This window comes from Haliaeetus albicilla, chromosome 11 (assembly GCF_947461875.1).
Source record: "Haliaeetus albicilla chromosome 11, bHalAlb1.1, whole genome shotgun sequence".
Taxonomy (NCBI): domain Eukaryota; kingdom Metazoa; phylum Chordata; class Aves; order Accipitriformes; family Accipitridae; genus Haliaeetus; species Haliaeetus albicilla.
Genome location: NC_091493.1, coordinates 6704030 through 6730658, shown reverse-complemented (window position 1 = coordinate 6730658; position 26629 = coordinate 6704030). Strand labels below are relative to the sequence as shown.

The 26629-nt window shown below is 39.5% G+C and overlaps 1 protein-coding gene across 2 annotated transcripts in view; it reads right to left on the bottom strand.

The window, feature by feature from the left end:
* Window positions 1-26629, bottom strand: part of JMJD1C (jumonji domain containing 1C) — a 177750-nt gene that overhangs the window by 149856 nt on the left and 1265 nt on the right. The window lies entirely within an intron of this gene.

Below are 26629 nucleotides of genomic sequence, written 5' to 3'. Positions count from 1 at the left end.
CGTGTAGCTCTGTACAGTCAAAACATTCCCTAACATAGAGAGCCACCCCACCACCTCTTCTACCTTGTCTATCCCTTCTGAAGAGCTTGTAGCCATCCATTGCAGCACTCCAGTCATGGGAGTCATCCCACCATGTTTCGGTGAAGGCAACTAAGTCATATCTATCCTGCTGCACAATGGCTTCCAGCTCCTCCTGTTTATTGCCCATGCTGCGTGCGTTGGCACAGATGCGTTTGAGCTGGGTTATCGAATCCATCCCTAACATTGGCATGCTGCCCCCAGGCTCATCTCTGGTGCACCTAGTTTTATCCCTTACCCCCTTCGAACCTAGTTTAAAGCCCTTTCTATGAGCCCTGCCATCTCATGAGCGAGGATTCTTTTACCCCTTTGAGATAGCTGGACACCATCTGTCACTAGCAAGCCCAGTGCTGTGTAAACCTCCCCATGATCAAAAAACCCAAAACTCCAACGATGGCACCAGCCTCTGAGCCACATATTAACCAGGTGTGTTTTCCTGTTCCTTTCAGTGTATTTCCTTGCCACTGAAGGGATTGAGGAAACACTACCTATGCTCCCGACCTTTCTACTAATTGTCCCAGTGCCCTGAAATCCCTTTTGATTGCCTTTGGATTTCTCTCTGCAATCTCATCACTGCCAACCTGCACAGCCAGGTAATAATCAGAGGTCTGAACCAGACCAGGGAGTTCCCTGGTAATGTCTTTTACCTGGGCCCCAGGGAGGCAGCAGACTTCCCTGTGGGATGGGTCAGGTCTGCATATTGGGCCCTCTGACCCCTCAAAAGGGAGTCGCCTACTACAATTACCCTCCTTTTTCAGAGGATGTGAGAATGCATGGGGCTGCCTGACTGGGCCTAGGCACCTCGCTAGATAGGGCTTCATCTACACCCTGATCTTCACTGGCCTGGTCCTCAAGTTCAACTATATTTGTTGATATTCATTGTTATGCCCCAATCTGTAATCCACTTTAGTAGCGTGTGCCAAAAACTACTCTCCCTACAATCAAAAGAAACAACCACCTAGGCACTAAGCAAATAGATCTTGCTCTACACAAATATAGCATTTCAAAATAATCAGACTGTATCATTTTGCTTCAGTCTGACAAGCAAGAGATAGGCACTCTGGACTGAAGAAAGAGAGGTTCTCAGACAATTCCTGAAGTCTTAAGTGTGAGTATTACTCTCAAAAAATAATGCTATAACGATAGATACCTTGCTGTACAAGGTCTGATCAACAGAACCAGTGAGGCTGTTCCACAACTAGTGAGATTACCTGGGCCTTTAACAGTCCTGTAAGAGAAGTAACACACCAGTTGAGCCAGGATCCACAACAAACACTGGGCCTTTTCTCCTGCCAGAATATGTATCTCCACAGAAGCAGCAGATCTACTTGAGGGATTACTCATTTGAGGGGCACCAGGCTCAGAACAGACTGTCTTAGAGACTATTTTATGAACCAGGGGTTCTACCACAATGGTGGCCAGCTAATTTGTCAATCTCTCCACAGCCATGAAATGTTTCAGATTTACAACCAATCATTCCCACACCTGGACTGCTTTGGATAAGTTACTTACCTCCCCATTCGTGTAATACTGACCTACCCAGCCATTCCTCAGAACATCTCCATTTTCCACACAGAATCAGACAGAAGGATCCTCATGTTTGCAACTGATTGTTTGTTTTCACAAAAGCTCATATGAAATTTAATAATCATTCATCAAATGACTGGCAGGCAATGAAAGAGTGAATAGATTTCCAAGACAAATTTTTTTCTCACTTTGCGCACCATTAAAAACAAACTATCTTACATTTACTTTTTTTCAAAAATGGCTGAGGCACCAGTGCAACCCTTGTAAATAGTATCACATATGTGCATGTTTGAAAGCATGCAATTACATCTATTTATTGCTGGTTGTGGGTGGTTTATAAGCTTAACAACAAACAGCTTTGCAATTGAAATGCGTCTTCATGGAAATCTTTCACGCTCTGGAACCCCAAGACCACTGAAGAAAATTAGAGATTGGGACAGCCAGATTTGACCTTTTAACACTGACCTGCAAGTCTCTAGGGAAAACAAATCACAAATGACTCTTGTCTTCTGACAAGGGATGATTCAGGCATCTTCGTGTCAATGGGTAACTACACCTGCAGACTTTGCTACCAACAGATAGCTCATAAAATTTTGTGAGCTGCTTAACCACAAAGACCTGCAATGAGTAAAGTATTTGAGTCTCTAAACCATAACGAAGTTTTACCTGGTTTTGCACTACATAAAAATTTGTTCAAAGTAGAGTTATTGCATTATCACCTAGTATCTCTCAGGGAATACCAAAATACTGCTAATTGGGAAACTATCGTTATAACAATACCAGTATCTGCTTCACCAAGAGACTGAAGCATTGCTCTGCCAATTAGCTGCTACCCAGAACAACCTGGCCAAGTTTGCTATCAAGCTCCCTGTTGGTTTGACAGAGGAATCAGTGATTGTTTCCCCACCAAATTTTGACAGTACAACTTAATAATAAACTGTTCCGCCTGGAAAATGGGGGGGGGGGGGGGGGGGGGGGCGGCGCACGGGAAGACAAGAGAAAAAATTTGTTCACATCCATCTGCCTACGAGATCAAACTTCTTTTATGCATTGTTGTTTTAATTTCTAATTGCCATGACTCCTAGAAAGAATTGCAGAGTACTTCAAAGATACTCAAACCCTTTGGAAGGTATCCAATTTATGTGGTTAGCATGGTGTGATGATGTGGAAACAGAAGATAATGTGGCCCACTGATCTTTGACAGGCTTTAAAATATTGTCTTTCATGGTAAAACTACTCTATTTGCAGCGGCTGATTGAAAGGTAGTAATAAGGCATTTGGCTTGCTGTCTACCGGTGTCGGGAGGATAGCACCATTTCTAAAAAAATTTAAAGACTCTTGGCTCTTTCTAATAGCTCTTGAAAGTCCTCTATTTAAAGTTACCTACCTAGCACAGCAGTCATCTGCATATTGAGACCTCTGTCAAGACAGGACTAAGAAACAACTTTGATGAACCACACATTTTACTTAGTATCACTAAGTAAACTTAGTATCACTAGTATCGCTCCTCTTATTGGGGCCATAGCTGAGAACAAATGAATAAAGTCTTGGTTTACCAGTCGGCTTTGAGGGAACCATAAAAAACCTGCTTTGGTAGCTACAGCCAGAAATCTGGTTTAAGACCTGTAAAAAAGAGAGGCATTTAAAGATCCTCCTCTCCTGCAAGAGCATCAAGAAGAAAGATCTCAAGCAAGATATACTCCAAGTTAAGTCACTTAGCTGCACAGTTCTTACTTGAGTACTACACTGTGGCACAGCACCACACCCTTAAAAGTTAGCAGCTTTTTCCTCCCTTTTTCTTTTTATTAATGTCTTCAGTGCAGAGTTACAAAGCTTCTTTGCCATCTCATCCCTCTTACATCCTAACTGCATGAATATTAATTTTCCCAGACTTTCTACTGTCGTACTTTCCCCCAAGTCACAAACCCCCAGTCAGCAAATACCACTAGCCTCACACTCTGCTGTACCTGAAAGCTAGCAAAAGCACTGCTATAGGTAAAGTCAAAGCCAGAAAAGCAGACTACTATTTTGCCACATGTCAAAATATGAGGTATTGAGCACTGTGGTACCAATTAAAGCTGCTCAAAGCAAAAAGCAGCTGCATGTCCTGCTGCTGAATGAAGTTGGTTTAGATTAGGGCATGTCACAAGTTAATGCACTGCAAATAAGTAATAAGCACTCTCTTGTTGGCAATTCCAAATACACAGAGACTGTGATACTGATGTCTGCAACATCAAAATACATGCAAATGCTCGTGAGAGGATCAGGTTTTCTTTATCTTAGCCAATGCAAGACACAGCTTGCAATTAATAGGTCTTTTCTTACTTTGTCCTTGAGACAAAATTCATAACAGTGAATATTTGTCTCTCCTTAAAGCAAACAATCGTTGATTACAAAAAACTGATCATGAATGGCATCCATTAAAGCCATCAAATCACCAGTCACAGTACCCTTTCTACAGAATACCTTCAAGCTTCTTAAAGTCCCTCTCATCCACTGAGCTGGAATGGACATGCTGGTTATAGATATTTGGGTTCAAGTTAAATGGGCTATGACTCTCTGAATTCTTTCAATTCTATTCCCCTTCGAGGTACCTTTCTACACAGGCTCCCTTGCCTTCTGCATATGTTCCCTTAGAAATCTGCCTCTGAACTCCAAGTCTCCTAACACAGAGATGGAGTCCTGCTCAGTAAGAGGAACAACAGTCTATAACATCTCACTGAGGGAACTGGCTATGCCTAATGATTTCTTATCTATTCTAAGTGGATCCCAAATGTTCTGGACCAGCGGCAGCATTCAGTATGTCTTCCACAGAGCACCTTAATCAAATTTAGATTATTTTTCAAATAGAGAGGCAATGAAGTTTTGCAGACATCTTGCTGCTTTCTTGGGGCCCATCAGTGATACACAGATCTCTCTTCTAAACAGAGTACACTAACACAGCACACTGCCACAAACTAGAAGGCTATTTCTTTCTATTTGTTCACATAAAACTGCATGAAGAAACAACACTCGCCATAGCCACGCTATTTACAGGAACAAGCTTTTCCAATACAAGGCACAATGAGCTCACTCCAACTCTCTGCCCCAGCGTTGTAGAACATACTGATAGTTTAAAATGCCCTTTATGCCCTTGTGAACAGCACAATGACATGAAGACTCCACATACAATCCTTTATGTGTATTGTTGGTGAAAACTTGCCAAACCTCCAAGGAAAAGGCTGTCTGCCAACAGTGACTCTTGACTTAGATTAATTGCATGGTTAATTCAGTAATAGCAAAGACAATAATTTCTGAAAATTCTAAATTTTGCATTGCTTATGGGTATAAGAATGAAAATATTTCGCAAAAAAATATCAAAATATCAAACACCTCTCCACCTTAGTTTTCAGAATGCAAATAAGGAACTACTACAGTCACCTGAACACTAATGTGAAAGTTATGACCAAGTGGTTCCAAACAAAGTTTTGGTAAAGTCCTTCTCCTTGCGTGTTTTTTTTTATTATTATTTTTAGTAGGAAAATCTTCTATCTGAAAATAAAAATTAAACATGTAGGACTGTTGCTATAACTGAAAACATGTCTTTTTTCCTTTAATATCTGTTTGCAGGACAAGCTATGAATAGTCATTTCCAAAGTCTTATTGATGGCTCAATTATAGTTTATGTTGTCATGCATTTAGCATGACAACATCACCCATTCACTGCTATGTGAAGAGTTCACGCCTTCTCTGCCCCCAGGCCTTGAAAGAGATTGCTTAACAGTAAAAGCAGTAGCAAAGCTGAAGTAAATTGAAACTGAAGAGGTAACAGGCAAGCACAGAGATAAAGAAAAAGAATGTATTGGCCAAGCAGTTTTGGTGACGTTATTCAATCAGCAAAAAAGAAAAACCTGTGGCAAAATAAAACATTTTCCACTGGTCAGGGTTCTGTCTTTTTTGTTTCTAAAGTACAAAACATTAAAATTGTCTTTTTTCAGAGATGTAGTCACTCCTTAAATTATTTTTAAAACAAAAACAGGTCAAGTTCACAGTCTTCCTTTTATGAAGAAAAAATAAAAAAAAAAAAACAATAAACAAGAGGTAGTCTGAAACTTTGTATTTATTTGTATTTGTGATTTCTAAGTCTGAGATAAGGATTACACTAGAAATTCAGATTTCTTCCCTGAAACAGTCTTTCCAAAGACTTTTCTAAGTTACACAAATGATTTCTCTTCTTCCCTGCCCTCTCCTCCCCCCACCATCTCTTGAGAACCGCCTGAAGGCAAATATAATTGGAACCTTGCACTCGCTGCAGACATGTCATGAACAAGAACATAATCCAGGGTCATCAGCAGGGTAAAGCCAGCGCACTGCACTGCCATGCAAGATGATCAGTGTTTGGATGATAAGCATGCCTACAGGCCAGCATCGCAGCCAAGGCAAGCCTAACAGACCTGAGAAAGAGCAGCTTGCATTGTTCTCAAGCAAAATCTGTTCAGACCATCTACAAAACAGCTCTGATAGGTACAATTGCTTTCAGAGTTATTCCCCGCCCCCCCCCAGTTAAGAGGACAAAACATAAGGTCCTGGGGGGGGGCAGAGGTTGGAAGCAAGGATCTGCTTACAGCCAGAGAAGAATATCATTAACTATTAATAACAAAAAGGCTGCAATGCAGACAGCTTGAAATCTGGTACAGCTTACTAAATCACAACTGCATGAGACCACTATACTACAGTATACCCGTAACAGCTCCACAGTTCAGAATCCTTACCTTGAAATCTCGCTTTCAGTGAGAAATTCATATATTTATGAAGACCACACAGCACATCTTTACAGCAATACAGCACTTATGATGAGAGGTGTTTGAAAATTCAAGAAGATTTCTTCTAGTTAAACATTCATTTTAAAAGTAGGTCCTTCTGAAACTGGATGTTTTATGCTAAACAAATTACAGACAATATTCAATAAAGCCTAAGTGCAGATCTTATTCAGTCTGCAGTAACATCGTGGAGGGAGAGGAAATGCAAGTCATGCATACCTAACAAAGTTTCTTCACTAGGAAGAAATGATGAAAAAGTTTCCTCTGGAGAGAGTCCTGTGAAAGCCAGTCTCTTATGCCAAGACAGTGGTTCCAACTTCTTTCCATCTCACTTCAAGAAAACTGGCAATCAGTAAACAGTTAATACTGTATTAATAGGGAAACCATGGCAGAGAATTTTGCTGAGTGCCAAATGGGGGGGAGGGTTGGTTTTTTGTTTGGAGTTTTGTGTTTTGGGGTTTTTTATGTTCAGTACATTAGTGGCCTAGGTGGAGTCCTCTATTCACATCTAAGCAAATCAATTTAGCTGATCCCACTTTCTTCCCATTCCCTGGACAGACTTTTCAAAGACTATTGATCTGCCCTTTCAGGTGCACTCTTCCTTGGTGAAATACAGGGTAACTGCTATCTGTTTTCCAGAATGACAGGAAGACGAAGGGCTAAAGGAAAACAGGGGAGACTGTCTGCAGGGAGAAGGGCTGGATCACACTGGTGCTATGGTCAGAATATATGATGGGCAATGCCAGGCGTCTCAGAGCTCCGAGATGACTAAAGAGCAAACCAGGATGAGAATGCCAGTGCTGAAACAAAGTGGGGATGCTAAAAGAAGGAGAGCTGCAGCCGTTTCAGTGCTGCGGTTACCCCCCACTCTTCTCACCACGTCCTTGCTGCAGTTGGTTCACAGAGCTGGAGTTGTGCAGTCCTGTTCCCCTGCTGTCACCCCACTCATCAGCTCCACAGAGCAAAGAGGAGCTAAAGAGTCCAGCCCTGGCGCTGGGCCTCCCCATTTACGTGCTCTCCTTTCTCAAGCAGGGTGGCTCTTGTAGTTTAGAATGTATTTTATAAGGGCATATTTGATCACAGCTGGTCCTGGTCTGTCAAGCCTCTCAGAGTGGAGAAGGCTGTCCATGCAAATGGGTGTTGCATCAAGACAGAAAATGACAGAAAATAATAAGGTAAAGAACAATTAACAGGTTTTCAGTGACATTCTTAGTTCACCAGTAATATAGAAATTAACAACATGGTTTCAAAGTAACTCACACAAGAAATATGTTGGAAATACAGAACTAAAACACACAGAGAACTATTTATAAGAGTGTCCAAAGCCACACCAAGTAATGTCAGGGTGAAAAGACAATCAGGACAGCTCTACAACAAAAACTGCAGGTAGTAAGAGGGTTGTCCACTTACTAGAGCATAAGTGGAACAAGACAGATAAATCCGGAGTCACAATCACATAAAAAAATACTGCATGTGCTTAAATGTTAACTTGCTTTATGGCGTTTAATTTTATTAGGGATTTGAATGTAGCCATTCACTATCTCTGGGAGTAAAAGTAAAAACCATGGAAAAAATGTAAATGTTAACAAATCTCAAAAAAACCCTTCTTTCTCAGGCCTGAGAAACCAGCACAGCTCACTCTTTCATTCCTTTTTCTAGAACAGAAGCTGGCAACTTCAAAAAGTGTTTGGGAAAGTATTATTTTTTCCCCTTACACTTTAAGTTAAGCACGCTGGTAACATTTTTCCTCCCACCTTCCCATTCCCAGCAAGTTTGGAACTCATCAGGAACCCAAAGCCCAACTTTCACAGACACAGGACACCAAAAGACACCAATGATTTGCAGCATCTTGCAGTAGTGAGAGACAGTGGATAGCTACTCCTTGCTCTGAGCTCTGCAGGTCTGGAGATCAGCAGAAACCAGGGGCAGCTTTCTGCTCTTGTGGCTGACTAACAGTGAGTGCACAAACATTTTAAGAGAGGCTCAGTCCAAATTGGGACCCGAGAGCTGTTTCCACTACAAGATATGGCCAATGCTTGCTGAAAGACTGAATTTGCCATGTCAGAGCTTGCAGGCTCCCTCTAGGAGGATCAAATTTGATGTTTGGCCCTCCCATGCAGGCACTGTTTCTCAAAATTTTAACATACTCACAGTGGAGAAGTGCAGTCATGCATGCAAACACAAGAAAGGTTATATTTAGAATACAGGAGATCATTATGGAAAAAGACAAACAGGAACAATTTAATGTTGGGAGTGGATAAATGGTTTACAATCATGAACAGCACTGATCACAAGCTATACAGTTGATACAGAGGAATTCTCACAGCAAAAAATTTTCATAAAAATGTTTTGCCCCAGTCTGAGCTCCAGTTTGGGGAAGACAGTGCCAGACGAACTGAGGAACCGAGTTTCTTTCTAACAGGCTGCAAATCTGTTCCATTAGTTCTCAGCTGCACTAAGCACAGTTGACTTTGAAAACCAAGCCAAGCATTAGCAATGATCATTGATGCTTTGTTTCTTTCAAAAAGCTCTGTACTTTAACAGAAGTTATTCACTTTAAAATTCAGCTACATCTCTTTTGTATTGAAAGCCTGCCTCTAGACAGCACTGGAGGATTCCAAGATCTCATAGACTTTTCAATCTGTAAATCACACTGCTTTTGCTCAAGTACTAAAAGTGAGACTCACAGTAACATTAGACAGAGACTTGGTAGCAGGTAGCAGAGCAGCAAGAGGGGAATCACAAGACTTGAAATTCACCCTGTCGTGCTTCTCAATAGAAAATACAATGCTATTTTAACAACAATGATTAATCACTAACAAAGGAAGATGGATTCACTACTCAGAACCTTCAAATCAACCCTAAATCCCTTTTCTGGAAAATATGCTTGCATTAAATGTATTTTGAAAACCCAGCAAGACAACCTACAATAAAGCTTCATAGCCTCAATTATTCAAGAGATCATTATTACTAGATCATCTAAATGGATTACTTCTATTGCCAACAGTGCTGAACACTAACTATGGCTCAGGATTTCACTGTACTATATACTGCACTGACAAGTAAATAGAAATTTCTAACATAAGAAACCTAGATTTTCCTTTTTATGATTAGTTTCATCAATAAAACAGAACAGAATATACCAGAAAGTGCCAATTACACAGGATCTGCAGCTGCCCTGCATTTGCAGTGCAGCAGTTCATTTGCTTAAGTAAACTCGAGAGTTTTGGTACTTAACTGGCACCAGATTTATTAGCCTAGAGTGCCACATTAGCAAAACCAGCCCTGGAAGAAAGGTAGGCAAAGACCAGCTAAGAAGACACTAGAAAGGAGTTGGACAGCATGATCCGTGAACACAAATAGAAGCAGCACCTAAACATTCAAACCTGCAAGTTACTGCAACCTATGGTTCGTCAAAATTCTCAGTCAATGCATGACAACTGGTTAAATTGTGAGCAGGACTGATGGTGAATAAACGGATTACTGCTTAGCACAAAAGATCATAAACTAGTTTACATTTTTGCTTTTGTTTTAGAGGGTTCTCTTTTGCACAAAATACTAAGCTGGCTCCTGTCCCAACACTTAGCAGCTACATTAGCGCCAGACAATGACTTGCCAGCACGTCTAATGCCATCACAGTAAACACATTCTGCAACACAGACATGAAAATCCTGGGATCTTGCACCTGCACTTCCAGAATGTAACATTCCTCGTCCAATGCACTACGTCCCTAATGGAAGCTCAGCGGTCACTGTAATAGTGGAGCTCATTAAAGAGACACTTACAAAGGACAGAAATATCCAGCTGCCAGAGCAGGACATCACTCAGAAAATAATCGTCTCTGTGCTCTCTGCCCTGATCCACAAGGGAAACCTACAAAATGTATTCCCAAAAATGAGCCTGGAAACAAACCATGAACTCAGTAGATATAAAGTGCCATAAACCCAGTAATTTTACTCCCCTCCATTCTCCTGTTCATGTTCCAAACATCAAACTACATTATTTTTCTTTCCCTGGAAGATAAACTTAGTTTAGCACTTCTTTCACTCCCTCTTCCCACCCCCTCATCCCCATTGCTTCCATTTCAAAGACAAAGACTTGGATGACAAAAAGCTTGTCTAGTTTTCCCCCCCTACACCTAAACCAAAACATTTAATAAGCTTCTCTACCTTTGAAACTTGGTTTGCCTACACTCTAATACAGTCACACAATAACGTCCATCTTTCAAGGGCCCCTATTTTTTCTTCACACACTTGTCAAATCTAGACAATATCCCTTCTCAGTTGCCCTTTTAATTGACACCCTATTTCATATACGCACACCATAAACAGAGGATACAAAAGCTGCCATCAATCCAGCTCATAAAAGTTTTTCCTTACAAAGGCAGATTCCCTCCCATCATAGTAGGATAAGGCAGAAAAACTTCACCAATTCCGAGCAGTGAATTGAAGAAGAGCATAATTTGGGTTTAGTTACAAAACTAGCTTTTGCTCCCACTCATGGTTCAGCACATCCGCCTCCAGGGACCCAGATGCTGCAACAGAACCTATCCGTACATCCAATTCCTCTGATCTTGCTCTTTGACATAAACCCTTTGATAACAGTCATTAGTACCCTTCATCACCTAGTGGGTCTACCTCGTTTACTGATTTTGACACTTTACACGATATTTTTAGGAACCTGTGACCAAACTGATTTCCTATTTTTATTTAAGCAGAGAAGAGTGAAAGATTGAGAAGTCTAGAGAAAGTCTATTTTAACATCTCATGATGATACCTAAGGCTATCTTGATTTTTTTCAGGTACACCCATTTTCAACTCCTACATCTCAGTCTGAATCCTTGAATTATTACAACCCACTCTTACGAGTGGGAGTTAAAAACGTGGAGGAAAATTAAAAAAAAATCTTTTACATATCCAGCTTTGGTTCTTCTGAACAACACCAGTCCTATAGGCTTAATTAAAAACAAAGAAGCCAAAAAAAGCAAAGGAAAAAAAACCAAGGGATGACAGAGTCTCTGGCTTAACAGCACTCAAATTCTCTGCCAAGACACAAAATTCTTTCTGTTCCTGCCTATTTTCCCCTGACACCTCCACCTCCTCTTCCCCATTAAACTAAACCAATATGTTCACACAGTTAAGCGTTCCAATAACTTGGTCAATATAAAATATTCATAGCAGCTCCAGATCTATCAAATTAAGATGATTATTCCCTCTCAATTCAAGAGACATAAAACCTCAGAGGACTGCAAGCACACCAGTGCTTTTGCCTCCCCTGGCAACTCCGAAAGGTTGTCCTCCTGTGGAAGAATTAAGAACTAAATCATGAGGGCATTTAATGATAGCGTGGTCCAGATTTCATCATGTTTTACCACTTTCACAGGTTGGAGATGTTAAAACAAGAAGGTGTCACAAACCCTACTTAACACCTAAAATTTTGTTAGGCAAAACTGAAAGAATACAAATCAGAACATATGGAGCATTTCTTCTGTCTTTCTTGATTCAACCCACAGAAGTGATTAGCTTGGCTTGTGGCCAGTTTGACATCTTGACAAATTAGTCAGTTCCTCACAGAAAAAGGATCTCAGCTATTATATGTTTAGGCAATCCAGGTTAATTTGATTATTACTCAACTCCTCTGTCACTCCCAATTATTCAAACCTCTACAATAAAGTGAAAACCAAGAGGTCTTTGCCACATCTATAACATAAAACACAACTCGCATCACAAGTGATATATGAAAAAGCCTGCTGGCAACTCAAGTTGCCACCAACCCTTGTCATCAAGATGTCAATGACTATGGGCCTACTAAATCATCAGGAAAACATTCAAATAAAGTGATTCCAAAGGCTTTAGGACTAAAAAGCTATTGTTCGCATTCAAACTTTCCAAGATTAGTATTCACTTAAAACTTTCACTAGAAATACTTTAAAGGCACTCTGGATCCACTTACCACTTAGTTTCCTAGGACACAAATGGTCTGCACACAGTTCAAAAGTCACTAATGTAATCAATTTCAAAAATTATTTCCCAAGCTCATACCACAGAAACAGAAGATGTGTGATAAAAATGAAAAATACATTCTCTGTGCTGGGGGGGAGAAATCCAGAATATACTTAAAATAGAAGCTGAATCAGACTACTTAGCACAACTCTATGGTTAGGGTCACAAAAACCATTTAAATTCACTCACTGACATTAACTTGCATAGTTTGCACCCTCAAGCACAATGTGGCTAAGATGGACTTTTCATCGTTCATCCCAATACTGTTTCTATCAACTCCTCCAAGGTCCTTACCCTCAGACTTATATTTAAGCCTTACCTAGATTCTTACCTCACTTATTACAACATTTTTTTCTTTTTGACTTCACAGAACTCTGCTCCACACACAACCACGCACAATGCTGCTACACAACAATTGTTCTACTACATCACAATGACAGCATCTGTCTTTTCTACATCATTTTGTCTCCTTTCTCTATCAACATAACTTATTGGGGGTTGGTTTCAAAGTCTTCAGACTCAGCTACAAAATGCCAAGTCCTACTTCTGATCCATACTTAATCAAAAGCTCTGTCACTGCCGGGAAGGGGAGCGGGAAGGGGAGCGGGAGGAAAAGAAACAGTTTCAGCCTGCCACCTTTGAGTTTTATCCCTGCCTATCCTTCACATTTGACAGATATAACCAAGAAACACCGGTAGAGCTACTTTGTTATGTGCCTCAAAAACCTCTCCTACCTCTCCTCTGTCACAAGATTTCCCAAAGGTTAGGCTGCTGTACACAAACAACACATCATTATAACCTCATTTCAGCTCCTTGTCCTTCCGGATTTCATAAACTCTGAGGCACAGACAATTTTAGCTCTGTGTTTGCACAGCACCTACCACAGTGAGGTCTTGGTCAAAGAGTGTCCTACAAAGTAAACAGAGTTGCATGGACACAGAAACAGTAATCTCAGCAATTCCACCCAGACTTGGCAGAAGTTTATCATGCAATTCACAGTCTATTTACCCTAGAACATCTCAGTCTTACCTTCAAACAAACAAAATCACATACCCACAAATCCATTGTTAAAGTTAACTCCCCCAATCTTTCAGATCACCTTCAGCAAAAACACACCACTACTAAATCTTTGCTCCATTTATTACCTACAGAGTCAAACAACCAACAGACCTGTGTAACCATCTACTGCTAACAAAAGCACCCTCGATGTCTTTTTTAAGACGAGCAATCAACAGTTGCAGTAGGTTTGAGCTTCACATTAAAAATGGAAGTTATTAGTTAGCTAACAATATCTTATTACCCGAGAGAAGGGAGGTTTACTGGAAGTCTTCCAACTGTGAGGACAGGACAAGATGTTTATGAGAAGCCTGAAGTACTCTGACCAGAGAAAGATGCAATAAAGAGATCTAAGGAGAAATTAAAATATAGCTCATAAGTGGGGTAAGTAGGGAACAGGAAGGAAATGCTAAACAGGACTAGGACAACATCAGATGGAGCATTTTGCAAAGGATGGGAGAAGATCAAAAGCAGTGTCAATAATTTTGACTCGTGCATTCAGGAAGAACGCAGTCTAATCTTCTCCTATTTATACTTACATAACAGTAAGCCATCTTCTCCCTACATAGCCTTAGCATTGCCAATTTTCCTAGGCTGGCTACCTTGGTGGTTTGTTATTTCTAACATTAGAAGGTAAGAAAAAATGCAGAAAGCAGTAAAGTGCATGGGAATGTTATTTTACAGCACTTATTTGAAAGCATCTCCACAATGCTTTTTAGTTGGTATGGTCATGATATTAACTGCTCTGTGAAAATATTTAAAGATTTCTCTGTAATTTATTTTTATACATTACAACCTGTAGAAAAATTTTTGTTGTATCTTTTTCCCCAGGTTTGCATTTCCCATAATGCACACATACTTCAAGTTATAAACCACTGCAAGTTTGACCCCATGTCACAGGCTAACCACCCTTCAAACTGTTAACCCATATGGCATGACCCTGCTAAAAAAGGACTTCATTTTCTTCCAGATTGTTAGTAAAATCTTTCATTAGAGTATCTGAGCAAGTATTTTCCATTTTAAATAATGTAAGAAAGTGTTGGGAAACAGTTAAAAGGACTATACAGAAGCAACCAATAGAGGAAAATACTTAAAAGCACAACTTTACAGCATATCCCGCCCCCAGTCCATCATTACCGGTCACCCTAACAGCCTTCACCACTACTACAAATGCTGTAAACCACAGAACCCACAACCCTAGCTCTCTTCTCCCAACCAACAATACCAACAAAACATAGCAGAGGTAAAGTCCCGCATACTCCACAGCACTAGTATTACAACATCAATTTTCAAGTTCTGTAGCAAAGTAGATATATTAATTTTCTTACGAAAGACCTCTAGTTTTTATCAGCATAAATGCCAATACTAGTAGACAATATCTTCTTACCACACAATTGTTTTTATTACTTTCTACTACTGTTTCTACATTTTTTTTTTTCAAGCATGTTTTCCAGTCAAACCTTCCCTATTAACTTTAAGCTACTGCCAAATTTCAGAAGATCTGGAAGTTTTTGTCCACACACGAATTTCTTATGAGAGGCTTGCAAAACAAGCCGTACACTTCACTGATGGCGAGCGGGCTGCCTGCCTAATCAGCACGCCTGCAATTCCAAACCTTGTGCTGCCACTGTTCAGCTGACAGGCCCAATAAAGAAAGGTACAGGATGTAGGCGAAGTCAACACTGATGCAGTGAAGAAAGCACCTGGTATTAATTAAAAGTAGCTTTCAGTGACACACTCGCATATTTAAGTTGTCTCCTAAGCTCTGAAGGAAAAAAAAAAAAACTCCACACTGAAGGAAAAGGTTATTTCTGTAGCTCCACTGGTTCAGACAATAAGATCACACTGTAGCGTTTGAATAGCCTGAGGGTGGATAAAGCTGCAGTCAGAGTTTGCACTTTACTAGACATCTGATAAACTAATCCCCATCAAGGCTACTTGCCTCTTTGAGCTCTCATAACTAACAGAATTCAACAGCAGCCTTGGTTAAAAATCAGCTGAAAGGACAGCCAACCAAGCAGCACAAATTCAGAGACAACTTGACTGCATTAGCACAGACACCCTCAGAACCACTTTTCTGTGATCCACAGGTAGTCCAAACCTACCACAGTATCACACATCTTCCTCCACCACAGTATGTATTAGGGAAGCAGTTTGTAAGACCTAACTTTCCAGCTCCCAGAATTATGCCGCTGCATTATTCACCATGGTACTTAGACTGTCAGCCTATAGTTATCTATCCCAGCTACCTTGCTATAAATTAAGTTTGAGTTCAGGCTCTCCATCCTGTACATGCAGTCCCATGGAAGAGCAGCACCTGCCTGCTACGTTACAAATGAATTTCCCTTATACTGAAAATCTGACAAATAACAAGTAGATGCAGGTAAGTCCTGGGAAGAGGAAGAAACAAAGCAATTAAGAAGAGCCACAAAAAAGCTCAGTTCTGCCCTGAGAAATGCCAAACTGACAGCCTTAGGAACAAAATCTGCACATGGCCCAAGCTATGATTAATGAAACAGCAATACCAGTTTCATCTCTGCTCTCTGACTTTAAATAATCAATGCTTTTTGAGATTTTGTTTTTCTGAGTTTAAGGAACCATTAGCTTTGAGTAAAACTGTGAAAGCAGGTATTGAACTTCAACTTCAACATTTAGATTTTTTTTTTTTTTTCTTTACAAATTTCTTAGTATTTCCTTGTGTTAAGAGAATGGACCCACTGCTTCAGGAGCCAGAAGCCTCACAGGAAGGGATGCTGGCTTTTGTGCCGACAGAAGGAGCCTTCTTTTTGTCAATTTACTTCAAACTATGTATGAGTTTCTACATCTAAACCATCATGGTGCTCTCTTGCCTCCTCTGCTGATTGACTCATACACTCTAGTTCCAGTATGTGCCTGCCCAGTCTTTCCATAAGCAGCACTGATCAAAGAAAGCTCAAGAACTGATCAAGAGGGTGGGTTGTTGGGTTTGGGTTTGGTTTTGTTTGGTTGGGGTTTTTTTGTTTGGGTTTTTTTTTGGGGGGGGGGGGGGGGCGGGGAGGAGGAAGTTCTTTTCCACGCTTTCACCCCCTCCAAATACTGGCCAACTCAGTCCTAAGATCCCCAAGAGCCATTCTACATGTCCTTACATTGTCCTCTTCTCAACTGAAGACATACTTCTTAAAGCATAGGCATGCTAAACCCCAGACCAAAACCAGACTTCTGTAAGAAAGGAAGGAACAACACAGACATAGAACCAATTGCTCATTTCCACTGAAGCACTAAACTCTTTCAAATATACCAGTAAACACTCCTGAACTCCCAAGTTGCAGGTATCTGGAAATGGGTAGACTACCATAACATAAAACACATCTTAGAAAAAAAAAAAAAACCATAAAAGTGTATAGAATGCTGTCCTTTTACCTCAGCCAATGAACATAAGAACCCCCTGGAGATACAGGCTTCGTCCATCTCAAAGGTACCAACTGAAGAGCCCTAGTAAGTTCTGCCATTACTTCGCTCTTTATTGCTCATTATTTTAGCAGAAAAGTAACTTATGGGCAACTTTAAGACTTAAGTTGTGCTCTACTTACCACGTTTGAAACCAGTCAGTGAGCAGTGATCAACTTTGCCATGTTACTGAAACATAAGCCATGCCCAAATGCATCTGAAAGCTAAAATATTTTTAAAAAAAAAAAATCAAAATTAGATAACAGAAAATCCATTCAATGTCAAAAAAAATTTTGACAGAGGAAAAAAATATGCTGAAGTGTACACACACATCTTTCTTTATCTGGACAAGACATTATTACAGAACTCAAAAAAAACTAAGTAGTGTGAGCAAGTCATTTTTCCAAGTGTCAACAGAAAGCCAAGTCTTTCCATTTTAAAATTAAAAAAAAAATCTTTACAATACTTTATGAAAGTACTACATTCAGTTTCAAAAGAAACCATCTGATGGAATTAGAGAGTAAGCTAGTTAATGAATAATTTATCAAATGAGATTTTTCATTTTATATTTTTTGTAGTCTTAGGCCTGACTAAATTGAAATTTTGTAAAAAGCTATAGGTAACAAAAGGAACAGATTAATCTAGACTACAAATTTCTAAAGGAAAAATATGGTACAAAGTAACAATGCATTTGAAACATTTTCTATTTATACAAAGATGCTGAAATGTCTTTCAATGAGTCAAAATTTATTATCTCTTTTAAAAGATCATGCAGAAGGAGGAAAGTACCCCATTATACAGAAAAGCCACCCATGAAATTAACAAGTGGTCATGACATTGTCTAAAAAAATTCACGTCATGTTCTGACCTATATACAAACATTAAAATACGACAGTATACAGAACAATCAGGTATACTTAGGACAGCCCACCTGGATTAATAGTTAGCAAGCCAGAAGTATTTAATTACCACCCTCGTCCTTTTTTTTTTTTTTTTTTTTTTTAAAGCTTTACTCACTGCTTAACCATTATTAAATAGATCACTACCAAGGTTTGACCAATACCTGGGTATGCTAAATATAAATGGATCTGCAATAGACAATTTGGTTACCGTAACTGGAAAAAAAAAAATCATCAATATACTCCAGTGGAGAAATAAATTTTTACAATTTAAAATGCATTTAGAATGTTACTTTATTTCCTGGAAAAAAAAATTAAACTCAACTTGACAGTATTAAATCTATTCAGAACAACCTGCAGAAAGGAAAAAAATGTGAAGATAAGCGTTTTGGTGTAGATAGCTGCTTAAGATATGCAAACAAACTGCATACTGTGGAATAATCTGGTTCAAACAGACATCTACTTGGACAGGGTTGGTAGGGACTGACAGACAGAACAGATACCTCCGAGTCTCTCTGGTTAAGAAACAGTAAAGGAAAATTGCCACATTTATATGCTTCGAGAGAAGAATATGAAGTAGTACAGCAGAGCTAATAAAATCATGAGTAACATGCAAATGGCAAACAAGGGGTGACCGTTGACTTGTACCTCACAATGCAGGAACCAAAGCATGTCTGAAACAACAGCAAGCAATCCTGAGTACAGGATCTAACGGGCAGTTAAAGCCTGACCCTTCTTTGTCATCAGACATTGAAAAGTTGGCAGGGATTCAAAAAGGTCTCCTGCAAATTCATTTAGGAAAAACACAGCAAGGGCTACAAAACCCAAAGACCTCTGCTGAATCAAGTCCCCGAGCACCAAATCACCCTAAGGAATCGCTGGGGAAGTGCAGCTATGTGCTAGAATTGTAGAGGTACGATAGGTAAGTGTCACAACAACAGTCCACAGTACCTCATTCACATTCGGTCTTCAACTACATCACCTTCTGTATTTTTGACTTGAAATGTTGGCCCTAGACCACTGTTAGTTCCCAATTCTTTAAAAATCGCTGCTGCAGGTCTATAGACCAAAAGTCATTAACCTCTCCACTAAAAACTGCTCCTACCATGCCTTGCTTGCACATATTTGCTCCTGCCTTTGACGATGACCAAGGCTGCAAAACTGAAATCTTTGAGTGTTGCTTTAGGAAGAATTAGGACGCAAGAAAAACTACAGATTAATAACAAACTCCAGTCTAAGACTTCACTACTAATTTCCTGTTACTCCTCCTCCAAGATTTTCTATACTAACAGAACAGTTTAAATCACATATTTCCTATCATTACCCCAAAAAGTTTCTTTGTTTGATATTGGCTTTTGGGTTGTTTTGTTTGTTTTTGAAAGGTAGTAATTTACACTCTGTGTTTCAGGAAAGAAGAGAAGCCAAGAAGAGCAAAAAATAAGGAAATAAGCTGGAGGACTGTTTCAAAACAAACCATCTTTGCCAACATTCCTCCAAAATACAGCTTTCCAGTCCCTCCTCACCAGACATGCAGGACTAAAGAGATTTGACTTGGGCCACCTGGCAATGACTCAGCAAATGCTCTCTCTTTCACAGAGCAATCATACTCCAGATTTTAAATCATCATTTTATTAAAGAGCACTGCTCCCTCAGCAAAAAGGTAAAACCCTGGTGCGTCAACCTACCCACTAAGTCAGCAGCGTCTACTTAAGTTGTCACACATAGCAATAAGTTAGTTGCAGTGAAGACTAACTGCAATCATTTCAACATCTACATTAATTACAGTGCTGATCAGAACACTCAAAAAGATCAAATTTATGCAGAAACATTATATGCGATATTTTACCGAGGCATCAGAGGTCTATGCATTTTAACATATAGATGCTTAAGTTTCCCTCAAAGCATTTGATTTCACATCCGTTCTTCCAAAACTTGCCTTTGCAAATAAGTATAGCATCAACAGACATCAAATGATGATGTTACTTGTTATTTTGAACACATATTTCCTTATTCAAGTGAAAGAATAAAGTATTCATACTGAGTGAATAAATATCATTAATTCAACTGCAATACAAAAATCCCTGCATTACAGCTGAGCAGGTTGGACACATTTACTAGTTACAGTGACTGCAACTCTCAAAAGATATTTAAACTAGTTTTCAACTACTTCATTCAGGCCATGGTCCAGAGACATTTATCCTGGAAACTGTGCCAGCTTAAGCTGCTCTTACCCTCACCATTTGCTTCTGATAGATCCCATACCACCTCCTCAGCCTCAGTACAACTGCTTGAAGTGCCATATGGTGAATGGATCAGGAAACTAATCAGGGTTAAAAAAATTAAGCCAGCAGTGCCACCAAGAGAAATGTCTGTGGAACCACAGTCTCCAAAACTTCTACAAATGTTGCCATGGGCTTACCCTGCATCGTTTGTGCCCATGAAGCTCTGAACAGAGTACATGAATTAGCTGAAGACCAGTTTCTGTGTACACAGAGGCAACTTCCTCATGAGCAGATGAAGTTGCTCCACTCCACTTAATTCTGAAAAGTAGTAACAGCTGTTTAAAGTAAAATAATAATATTTTGAAGAAAATTACTAGAAAGCAATACACAGCAAAAACCCCAGTTCTTCTGGTTCCCCTGCTCTCATTCTATCTTATAACATGAAAGTTAGTGGTACATGGGAATAACATCAACTAACAACAGTAACTTTCTGGATGAGTCAATACAATGAAGCAACATGGCATTAGTTTAGCTTAGAATTCTCCACCAGCTTCAAAGAAGAAGCTGGTTGGTTACAAGCAGAGCAGGCCTCAGTCCCTACCTAGGAGGGCTCGGAGTGAAACCATCCCCACAGCAACACCGAACGTCAGCGCCCAAAGCACAAAAGTGGGCAGTAACAGCACATCATAGCTGTGTCTCTTCCAAGACTACCACCTTGTTGTCAACTTCAGGTAAACTTCTCAGATGATTAATGCTTACTTTCTTCCAGCAGAAGCAACTTACTGAGTCCTACTGAAAGGGAAGGTCAAGCCTGATCCCAGCAGAGATTGAAGATCACCGATAGAACTAACCATCTCTACAATTCACTGATAGTAGGATCAGAAGAAGGCTAAGCTTATTTTTGGCCAAATTTTAAAAGTACCACTTTTAATTTTTCCTCAATTTGACACTAAAGGACAGTTCTGCTGTTCTCAAGCAGGTTTTAAGATCTTGATATGTGCACAGAAAGAATGGCTTCTTATAAAATTACTACTCATTCTTTAAAACTCTTTACAACAGCTATGCCCTGTTTTGTGGAGACACCTCCAAAGACTCACACAAAGTTCTGGAAAAAGAAAAAAAGTATGTAATGCAAATGTGGAATAATACATTGTTTGTATGTACGGCATATAAAAGGCAAAAGTGAATGTTTTTTTGATTAAGAAAATACCTGATATATCTTTCTTAAGGCCTCCTGAAAGATTTAAATATAGGATCAAACCTTCCTTTTTCCACATTTCATTCACTGCTGCATACTTTGCAACTATGCAGCAAATTAATAAACTGATTAATCCCTAGTTTGGGACACCTAAATTCTGTTTGCAATCTTGACATTCAAATCAACATTCCTCAAAATCCATCAGTGTAAGCGTATTTACTTGTTGATCTACATCATTCAGGTTTCTATTAGTACAAAAGCAAAGAGGAGGAAAGGCCGAAGTATAAAGCCCTAAATCCTTGCAGGCAGTTTCATATGAACACTCCTGTGTTTGATCTTTTTGTCAAATTACTATGAAAGAGATACTCCTTCCTGAACACTAACTCAACTAACTCTGGAAGACAGATGAGGTGACATTCACAGACACAGGATGACAAGCTCAATCTTATCAGAAACACAGAAAGGAAATAGGAAGTTTTCTTTACTGCTGAGCCAAGAAAAGATTGGCCAACTGATACCCACCAAAACTTACAAGACTCTTCTTGGCTTCAATACTGATACAGAACAGTAGAAACAACTGAAAACTGTCTAAATCCCTGTTGCATTTCAAGCTTTTCCCACTCCTTTCAAAACAACTTCAAAACACACACGAAATGCATCCTACGACAACATTCCTTGTCTGGATCCAGAAGCTGCAGTGATGTGATAAACTCTGTCATGTTTTTCACATCATCTCCAATAGATGGAATAAATAACGTGACAGGCTCCTCACCAACAACTTGCTCTTCATCTTTAACCCAGATGCTAGTACAGAAACACATAGTATTTTTAATTTCCATTAACTGCCAACAAGCTATGCACAACTAGTTTGAAGCATATTTCTTTACACACTAATTTTACTGAAGATTTTTCTGCATCTTCCAGTTTATTTCAAGGTTAACAAGTCAAAGCTGCAGAGCATGTATGTCTAAAATAAGCAATGAAAAAAGCTATTTAATTTTTAAACAGATTAGCTCAAATGCATTCAAAAAAATTAATACATTCAGTTTTTCCTTATGTGCTAGCTTAGTGAAAGGAAAACAGAGGCCAACATGCAAAACATTGTACTAAAAATCAATATATGGCAGAAAACAAATGTAACCTACAGAAGCGCAATTCGGTGCCTGTATGACAAAGCCATATTGCATCCAGAAAGTTTGGGAATGCAGAAGCAGGAAGATGAAACAGTTACAGGTCATAAAAAAGAATGGGTAAGAGCAGCAACACACACAGTGAATGCAAATTTAACTTCATCTTTTAGTGAGAAACTATCAGCATAACAAGTACTTCTCGGAAACATCTTCTTTTATTTTCAAATTATCAGCAAATATTTCTAATTATTTTCATGTTATCTGTAATACAGTACTGATAAGTTTCCATTACATTTTGTGAACTTCCATTTTACTGTTCAGTGAGGGCAAATTCAGTTAAAACAGACACACAAAGTCTGCCACTGTTCTCTTCAAATGGTTTTACCAGACATACCAAATTTTTAACAATTCTTTGTTTGTAAATTACCAAAGATGAGATACTAAAAACCCCCACAATTTACGAAAACTATTAATGTATTGTTTCCTCCACTACACCTTACTAATTTTACTGTAAATAAAAATCAAACACTGCTTCAAGCTATCCACTAATATTTAGGTTTTTATGAAGGTGATTTATTGCCACAATGTATTTCCCTATGCACAATTACTAAATGTCACACCTGCCTATCATAAGACATTGAAGACTACCAAAGTACTCAATTCTTGATTTTTGTCTTCCAATCCATGGATGTCATGGCAGCAAAATTCACACATCAATAAATATGTACTTACCAAATCACTGCAACCTATAGCTATACTTTTTACTAAAGGTTGCACATTATATGTATAAAAGCTTATTTCCATTTTCTCTTTCATGGGGAGAAAATACACAGCTGAATATATGACTATGTTCAATATACAACTGCAGGACCATGAAAAGTCATAGAACTCTGAAGCACTTCTGGTAATTTAAATAATAATTTAAATAATAATTTGATTTACATTTTGAAAAATTTACTCCTCTAAATAACCACTTTTTAAGCACGATATAGGAAAACACCTCTGCCATCACCATGTCAAATCTTGTCAGTAGTCATTAAATAAACATTTTGCAACCTGTGGCCCAGAAAGCAATGCTTATGGGACAGCAAAGACCAGGGAGATCATATGGCATTGACACCACCTCTTTCCTCCTGGCCATTTCTTTATTTGCCCAGAGTTATCACTGCAATCAGAGCAGCACACAGACTTTTCCAGGCAGTTAACAGTAAGGAAAAACAGAGTTCCCAGCTTCCTCCAGTAACACCCGCTGTTACTTAAGCAGAAAAATTATGAACTCTCTCAATGACTCATGAAACAAATACACACACATACACACACAAATATATGTATGTATATGAAACTTTTTTTGCTTGTATTTTTAAATAAATGCTTTCCATGCAACAGGTATCTTCAAGAATGAAAGATCAAGAGGTCTAACCATTACATTGTGACTCAGACCATGAAAATCATCAAGAAAACTCCTGGATTAAATTTTAGACATTGTACACATTGTACCTGTATCATAGGTGTTTTTAAACGTCTGTAAACATTACCGCATGACTAAGAACAAGGCATGGGTTCCAAATCCTGGTAAGAAGGATCTGCATGTAATGGCAAGAGCATTCATCTTCCAGAACACCAGCAGCACTTGCAACCTGTGCCAGCTGTTCTCACCTTATTCCCCACTAGTGGCAAATTAATAGGAAAGCTGAGGAAAGCAACATTTCCACAAAACAGTGGGAGAAAAGATACTTTGATACTGTTCATTTTCTTTGTTTTTAAAAAAAACAAAAAAACACACCACATTTTAGGAAAAAACACAGAGTATATATCAGTTATGTTGCAATCATGAAAAATATAAGGAGAGAGTCATTTAACATACTTCCATGGAGGAGGAGACCTATCAGGAAGAAGATACTGGATAACCGAGTTCTTTCTACATTTTCTTACCAGGACAATAATTTCAACTATGAAAATATTCATTAACTTAGTTATGAAAATACAATCATGAAACAAACTTAGCAGCATATGAAAACTGGAGTCTTCATTTGCCTGCTCACCAGCAGAAAGCAGCTAGTCCAGCCTTCAGGTCTGGAGTTCCTGATTTAATGAGTAGTTCTGTTTACAGCAGAACTAATGAAGATCCATTTCCTGCGGATTTGCTCCTGCAAGCCCTGTGGCCACTTAACATTAATTACGTCAGTTGCCTCTAAGCTTGCCCATGTCTCCCCAAGATCCGTCACCTCATAAAACTCTTCATTTGTCCATATATTCCCATATCTAAACACTCACACTTGCTCTCATGCTTTTGTTAACGCTCAGCTCTTTCTCATGCCCTTAAACCCACCTTCACATACCGTGCTCCATCCCCCATCACCTACCTATCTTTGGTACGATGCTAAGCAAGAGGCAGCATATGCTGTAGCTGGTTTGAAGCTTGGTGCATGCTGGTTGGCCAGCTGCAGACCACTTCTTCACTTCCAGGAGGAGTGCACAAAATGCCATGACCTCCTTACCTTTATGGTCCCCTTAGATGTCAGCTTTCACAGACTAGGGGTAGGTAGTCTTTCTCAGACCTCTCCCTGCTCTTAAACTGGCTGAAACTGACTGGGGGGCTCACACTTATTAAGGAAGAAAAGACACAAAGCCAATGTAAATTATACTTCCTTTCGAAGCCAGGATTAAAAGGTAACTCAGTTCCAGTTGGTTGCAAAGCATCTTGAAAATGCCCACTGCTGCCCCCCTCCCTTCCTGCAGCTGAGGGCATCTTCCATATTTCTGCAATGCCCATCCAGCTCAGAAGGCACAAAATTGACAAAAAGTCAATTTCAACATTTTTATGCTGCACCTTGTGGGCGGCAATGAAACTGTCAACAAGAATTACCATTTCACTCCACTGACAAGTAGCAGAAGGGTCTGGAGCTATTCATAGAGATGGCCACCTCAAAACGAAACCCATGGAATGATAAGAGCAGCACTCACTCCATCTAGGACAATACAGTGGAATCAGGACTAACAGAAAAATGCCCTTGTCGTTCACTGGGGGCAGGGGAAGAGGATACTCATGTTGGCAAATATCAACTAATGAGAGGTTAATGTTAATTACAAATGCAAAAGGAGAGCCTAACCCACAGAAACTACCTGTTGCTAACAGAAACCTTACCGTTTCTTCATCTACCTGCTCCCTTTGTGATTTATACTTGTTTGTGCCTTGGGGACAGAGAACAGGTAACACAAAAACCAAATATTGCACTTGGAGGGGGCAATGATGCTCCAGTAGTTAAATACTAGTCTGGGACTTGTTCGACCTAGATAGTATTTCCAAAACCTTCCTAGGCTTCCAGCGCTCCTAGGTGACTGGGAATATATCTACATAGCATAATGCAGTGCTGTGCAGCTAGCTTGAATACCAGAAGGAATACGGCCACGTTAGCACTGCACTGCACCCAGGCTGAAGTGCAGGCTGGAACATCCATCCTGCTTCTCAGGTAGTTTGGATCTATCCAAATGGCGCTCCACTACGACACATAAGCATACCCTTAGTCATCCTGCCTCAGAAACCAGCCGTAACAGAACAGTTCTTCCTTAAATTACGAAGAATTGCAATGAAAGAGTATCTGAAGAGAAAAAACACTCAGATACCAAAGTTAGGAAGAGAAGCAAGTACTTACAATAGGCAGCATACATTATCCATTTAACATAACAGATACAACCCCTGAAATGCTTCGTTTTAGCACCCTTTCTCTCTGTATGTCAGCTCTGCCCCTAGAGTTTACAAATTATGGCACTGACTTGTAAATGTTAGTAAACATCTCCTTAAACATTACTCAGTGTTTCCATAATTGTATATAGATTCTAGAGAATACTACCCTGGAAGAATAACATCCAAAATAGGTTCTAAAAATAAAGCATTCTAGACGATTCTCACATACAACCAAAGGTTGAAAACACAGGCCGTTTCATAAAGAAGGGCATGAACAGCATACTACTTGAATTATAGCTGGAGAGTGGGGGGGGGGGGGGGGGGGAACCCAACCCACAATATAGTAAAGTAGCAGCATTTCAAGTGTCACATTCTGTTTCTAAAACAAAGCTTAAAGCCTAGGACATATGAAAACAAGAATTCTTAGTTTTGTGAATGACACTTGTCATGCCAAGCGATCAATAACCTCTAAAACCAGGCAATTGTTTGCTTGATGAGTTTGTAAAAAGGGCAACATTCCACCCCAAACCGTGTTCGGCTGTGAACGCCTCCCCCTTACCAGCAGCAATATGGATTGCCCAGCGCAGTTCAGTGATTCCTTTTTTCA